At 38.2% G+C, this 6,897-nt stretch overlaps 1 pseudogene; it reads left to right on the forward strand.

The window, feature by feature from the left end:
* The first annotated feature begins 5,678 nt into the window (after positions 1-5,678).
* On the forward strand, positions 5,679-6,519 carry LOC121160215 (annotated as a pseudogene).
* The last annotated feature ends 378 nt before the right edge of the window (positions 6,520-6,897 follow it).

Below are 6,897 nucleotides of genomic sequence, written 5' to 3' on the forward strand. Positions count from 1 at the left end.
ATTTTCAAATTTGATCATTAAAGAAAAAAAAAAGGCCCAGCACAGAATCCTGGTGGCTGAAGTCCTCGCCTAGCACACACCAGAATCCCACATGAATGCCTGTGCGTCTCCGGGCAGCCCTGCTTCTCATCCAGCTCCCTGCCTGTAGTCTGGAAAAGCAGTAGAGAACCGCCCAAACCCTATGGATTCTGCACCCACATGGGAGACCTGGAATAGGCTTCTGGCTTCGTATCAGCTCAGCTCCTGCCAACTTGGGGAGTGAGAAAATATTTATCTCTTTTTCCTCTCTGTATATCTGACTTCCCAATAAAAATAAAATAAATCTTTAAAAAAAAAGTTGTTTGTAAAAAAAAAAAAGGCTATTTATTTACTTTATTGGAAAGGCCCTTGCCTTTTAAAGACAGACACACAGAAGGATCTTTGTTGTGGTGATTTCCTTTTTAAGTTCTCTCCATGATGAAGGTTAGGTCTCTGACTTAGGTAGCAGGACCTGGTTGCTGGGTGTGTGGTTTGCTATCTCCCTTGGTGTGTATTTGCAGGAAGCTAGAGCCAGAAGTAGAGCTGGGACTCAGCGCTGACACTTTTATATAAAATGCAGGAATTCCATGCAGTGGCTTAATGACCATGACAAACACCCACTTCCAAACTGTCCTGTCATTTTAAGACTATTCCATTTTATGACACCAATGACTAAACCACTGTAGCAGATGATTTTGAAATGGCATGCATGTGTGTATTATTTTATATCAGTGGTATAATATTGCCTAGATGACATTTGGTTGTACATATTGTTTTAAAGACTACTCTAATTTTTCAGTTTCAACTCATTTTCTTTTTCTTGAGCTTTCTGGTCTAACCACAGTAGCACCTTTTATGCCACTGGGATCTTAGGCAGTCTGTGCCATAATCGGTGCCCTTGCCCTGTAAGAGGTGAACTTTTCATAAAGGACCGGCTCAACACCTTTAGTTTCCATTTTGTGACGTATTTATTACTATTCAGCTCTACTCTGTGTTGGTTATATCCCAGGTACCTGATTGATGCAAAGTTACATTTGCTTTCTTAAAGATTTATTTTTATTGCAAAGTCAGATATACAGAAAGGAGGAGAGACAAGAAGATCTTATGTCTGACAATTCACTCCCCGAGTGGCCACATGGCTGGAGCTGAGCCAATCTGAAGCCAGGAGCTACATTTAAGTTTCATCTTTATATTTGTTTATTAGTTTAAGCTTTATATTTGCTTACTGTAATTTTCTTACTCTCATAAGGATTTGCAGATTGAACTTTGGTAATCATAAATATATAGAGAATAGACATGAAGATACTTAAGATTTTTTTTCAGTATTTATCTATATCTGTCATCTATCTATTTAAAAGGCAGTGTTACAGAGAGAGAAGATACAGTGAAATCTTCCTTCTATTAGCATACTCTCTGAATGTCTGTGATGGCTTGGGCTAAGCCAGGCCAAAGCCAGGGGCTCTAAGCCAGGAGCTTCATCTGGGTCTCTCAGGTGGGTGGCAGGAGCCCAAGCCCTTGAACCTTGACTCATCCTCATTCTATGTGGTTGAATCTTTCCTTGTGATAACATGGGGGGCGGGTATGGAGAGGAACTTTCAGAATTCTCTATAGTTTTAATGACTCGACACCTCAACAGAAAAGTTCCATACCTGAAGAACAATCACTGTAATTAAACAGATTCTGATTCGTACTAGCTGAACAATTTTGGAGGCAGAATAATCTTTTCTCTGTAATAATAAATTAAAAATGTCACTCTCTTTAAAATCAAAAATAGTTCTTGTTAAAAGGAACCAGGAAACAATCTCCTTGTATTAATAAAAATCATTTGCTGAATTATAGAATCTCAGACTGTGGAGAAAACAAAAATGAAAGGCATCTGAACAAAACAGTTGATTAATTTTAATTGATTGATCCAAGTGAAGCGAAGAGTTCCCAGGATGCATTCTTCTTTCTTCTTTCTCTGTTGAAAAGCAGAGATCGTTGCTATCTATTCCCTCTGAGTCCTACAAGGTTCCCCTGACAAACATTATTAAACAGGGCTTATTTTTATACCTCTGAACACAGGACTTTGTTTGCATGTGTAATCAAGAATGGAGGATTAGGCTAAAGGGGGAATCTGTGGCAGGGGACAGAGAATCTGACATTGTCTATAATAAAAACTGAATTGTTTTTCCCCACGATTCCCCTAGCATTACACTTGTCACTGAGCAGAAGCACAGCAACAGAAATCCCTGCAATGCATACACAGTCACACCTTTGTAATTTTTGACTTTGTATCTTAAAATACTTACAAAGTGATGGAAAATGGCAAAAATGAGTCTAGAGGCTCTCTACACTAATGCCGGATTCCCTGTGAGCATTTTATCTTACCTAACTGGTAAAATGTCAAATCAAAGAAGCTGGCATGGATACAATGTCATTTTACTGCTATGTCATCTTTCTAGGTAATTTAACCACGTGTGTGGGTTTTTGTGACCACCCTTGAAATCAGGATACAGACTTTGTCATTCTAAGAATCTTCTTCTGTTGCCACTATATCATCATAACCACAGTTCTCCCGCCCATCCCTCATTCCTGGAAACCACCAGGTTGACCTTTCAGTGTACAAATGCTAAATTCAAAGTCCTCCAAAAATGGATTCTAAAATTAAGTCATTTACAGTGAAAGAAGAATCTGAGTGAGACAAGGTTTGTCACTGTACTCTTAGACCTCCTATATGAGACAAAGCTAGAGAACACAATAGGATTATTTATTTGAAGTAGAACTATTGGATATAAGTACAAATGTATATATATGCTTGCCAGATTTTTATACTCCATTTACTGAAAAGAAGCAAAATCCTAATCATTTCTTTTTTGAAAATAATTTTTCCTATTTAACCTAATCATTATTTTAGTTAAAAAAATCTTGAAAAGTTAGCCTGCACACACAATCACACCCTTATCCATTGTCTCTGCTGCACAGACACTGAGTGAATAATATAGTGTCACTTCCTCTTATCTTTTGAGCTTGTCTTTTTTATATTGCTTTTCCATACAGCCTCCTGGGGAGACACATCTATTTCTTCAGACACATCTATTTTTTTTTATTAAATTCATTCACTCATGATTCTTACTCATGATTTGGTTTTGCAAGCACGCCTTATTTTCCATATTTTTACTTCTCAATGTTGGTTTAGTCCACCTTAACCCATTTGCTGTAATGAACTATAAGAAATGGTTACCAGTCAGCAAAATTTCTGTAGCTAGTTCTAGTTCTTTCACAATGAGAATTTGCCTTTATATTCATCTTAAGTCTAAAGAGACAGTTTTCAAGTACCACATTTTGCACTTTCTTCCAGATACAATTTCTAGCCTGTCAACTTTCTCTAGATGTTGGATGTCATTCTAAGTGAAATATCCTTCATTGTATTCTTTCAGAATCTATATCAAGAAACGTATGTGGGGCAAGCCAAATGAAATACATTACCTGCTACCAATAGAGTGCTGCTTGATGAATATTGGAAGGAAGAGGGGCAGCAAATAGATAATAATTGTACTGTGTGGCAAACTCTAACATAGGATATATGCAGGTGTTTTATAATAAATACTGATGGTGTTTCCCAGTCAGCTTTGTTGAGAATGAAAAGTTACAGAGTGTCACTGGCTATAGATGTGTGGTTCTCTTCTTGACTCTCTACACGGTTCTTTTGATCTTCCTCTCAATTTCTGTACCAGTACCAGGTTTGATTACCACTTCCCTGTAGTATGTCTTAAGACCTGGAAGTTGTAATTCCTCTGTCTTGGTTATTATTCTTTTAAAAAATATTTATTTTGTTGGAAAATTAGATACATAGAGAGGAGGAGAGACAGAGAGGAAGATCTTCTGCCCATTGTTCACTCCCCAAGTTACCGCAACTGCTGGAGCTGAGACAATCGAAACCAGGAGCCAGGAACTTCCTCAGAGTGCACTATTGGTAGGATGGTAGACTTAAATAGACACTGTGGAAATCAGTGTGGAGAGTGCTCAGGCAGCTGAATATTCATCTGCCAAATGATCCAGCAACCCCACTCTTGGTGCCTACATATGATAAAGTAACCTGTATTCCTATATTCATTATAGCACAATAAATAATACCAAAGACATTGGAGCAACCTGGATACCCACTGAAAGATGACTGAATAAAGAAACTGTGGTACATCAACTCTATGGAACATTAATCAGCCATTAGTAACAATGGAATTCTACCATTTGTAATGATGTGATCTCAACTGGAAGCCATTATGCTCAGTGACATTAGCAGATCCTGAAAAGACAAATATGACATGTTCTCTCTGATAGGACAACTTTCATCCAGAATACAAAATGAAAAGGAACAAAGGTGAACAAGTATACACTTGTAATCTTACAGAAGAATGATCTAATGGAGACGAGTACCAGGAATCAAAGGAGAACTGTAGTATTCGTCTCAAAGGTAAACCCCCCAATAAAATTGTTAACAACAAAACACCTGATTTTCTACCATTGCTTATACCTACAATGTCATGCCACACATGCAGAGCAGAATGCTGGAGTTGAGACTGTAGTGACGGGGGAAAGGGAGGGAAAAGGAGAAAGTCCTATACTTACAAAAGTATAAAACAGAAAATAAAACTAAAAATAAAATTAAAAGAAAGTACTAATGAGATTAGTGGTGATTATGTTTTTGTGGACATTATGGTGCTATAATTTATTGTAATTTGACTGCAACCTTAAAGTGTTAATAATAAAATCTAAATCTCATCACTCTTGCATTCTATTTCCATTTAATCATTTAGCTTCATTGAGAGAGAACAAATTTAAAGAAAGTGTAATCAGAAAAAAAAATACTAAAACACAAAGGGTGATGAGTAAAAGAGAACGTGTGACAGTGAAAGAAGGCAGGCTGCGCTAACTTTGGAAAGAGAAAACTCATGTTGTTGGGATGCATCTATTGCAAGAGATGAAACTGGGTTATAATTGTAGAGTATCAAGAGGTCAAAATGCAAGATAAGCAGTGTTCCATGTCTTACTAATGATTCCGAGTATCTTAGGAACTGGACAGAATTGAGTGTGTACGTTAGAAAGGACCTTGTGGGAACAAGAAAGAGACAAGATTGAAAGGAGTCTGATGAGAACCAAGAAGAATACAGCTGCTGCCACTAAGATTTAGTTGAAGAAGTCATGAAGTAACGAATCACATTGGTGAGAACATGAATAGAGTGTAGATGGCTGTCTCGTGCCATTCACTGTACCTGTGAAAGCAAGCAAGCACTTCATAGACAGTATTGAACACATTAATTAACAGCCAAAATAAGGGCTTTTGAATGGCTGTCCCATTTGGGCAGTAGAATGGGTAAGTATAATAATGAAGAATAAAATTGAAATGACATTGTAATGAGGAAGAGGGTCTTTTTTCAGAATCAGCAAGAGATAAGACAGCCAGATAGCAAGAAAGAGAGAAATACACTTCAAGTGCATAAATTCTTTATTGTTACTATAGATATAGTGCTTTACTTCTAGAAGTAAATTTTTAAGATATAAATCTTATAACACATTGGAAAATTCATTCAAGAACAGTATAAAACCTATTTCCTCTCCAAGACCACCACCAAGAAATTTCCATATACAGGGCCGGGTTTTGGTGCGGAGCCACCTATGCCATGCAGCCGGATGTTACCTGGGATACACTGGGAAACAGGCAGTTCTGTCCTTCAAAATAGGAACCAAGACTTGAGGCTTTTGCCGAAATGAATACAGCCTGACTGCACTGCGCAATCTGTTATCCTGCTACCCGGCAAATAGCCAGTTCGCCACTATCAAAGAAGAGAAAGGACAGAGCTACTTGTATGTGAAGGTGATGGAGCAAGCAGCTTTTCCCAGGTGCATGTGCGAAAAGGTGCGGCTCAGTAAGAACTATGAGAAAGCAGTGGAGCAAATGGATGAAAACCTAATTTACTGGCTCCATTTCATTTGGCACAAATATGAACAGAGACTCACCAGTACCTAATCCGAAGTAGAATACTTTTCACTAAAATGACAGAAGAAACTTGTTAGTTTGAGTAAGAAGATGGTATACAGTGAGAAAGTAAGAGAGGATAAGGCGTTAATAGTTGCTCCATTGAACAATGCTATCGAAAAGAAATTACTAGTGGAGACTGAAACAAGATACATAGGGTGACATCTACAACTTCCCCATTCACACCTTCGACAAGGCCAGGGGACAATGGGAGGCAGAAGAGGAAAATGATGATAGACATGATAATGACTAAGATGTGGGAAAAAGAATTTGTGGAATATGAGGAGATGGATGAAGGTGACAAAGTGATTTTGAGGATTCATGAAAGGCAGGCTGGTGAATTCTCCAGCAAAGAGGAAGAAAAGTCCCTTACTGCAAAACACAAAGGCAAAACACCCTTGAAAGGACCTCTGTGAAGGAAACAAGCCCACGTGGACATCACGTCCCACGCAACAGGAGACAGCGTCCACAGCCAAGTCATTTGACGTCCCCCAGGCAGCTGCAAGTGGGACTGAATGTGTTGAACTTAGAAGTTTTATTTCAAACGCTTCTGGGTTTTGTTCTGTTATGATGGGTACAACACAATATTTGTGTTTAGTTTTGAATGTCATGGCAATGGGCAGGACATTTGCAGTCCATGGAAGAATGCCTTAATTTGGAAACAGAGCATTTTTAAAGCATGTTAGTTCAACCCCACACAGCTTGAAAGAGCTGTTGTTGGTGCTGGAATGATATGGTGAATATAACTAGTTCTAACAAACAAACAAGTTTTCCTATACAATTGTGTTCCATCTCAGCAGGCCGTATGCACTTGCTTTTAGCTCAGTCTCTCTTCTCTGTTAATACCATATGCATTTTTTCCT

Source organism: Ochotona curzoniae, unplaced genomic scaffold, assembly GCF_017591425.1.
Source record: "Ochotona curzoniae isolate NIBS_2020 unplaced genomic scaffold, NIBS_Ocur_1.0 contig_4501, whole genome shotgun sequence".
In the NCBI taxonomy this organism is placed as follows: Eukaryota; Metazoa; Chordata; class Mammalia; order Lagomorpha; family Ochotonidae; genus Ochotona; species Ochotona curzoniae.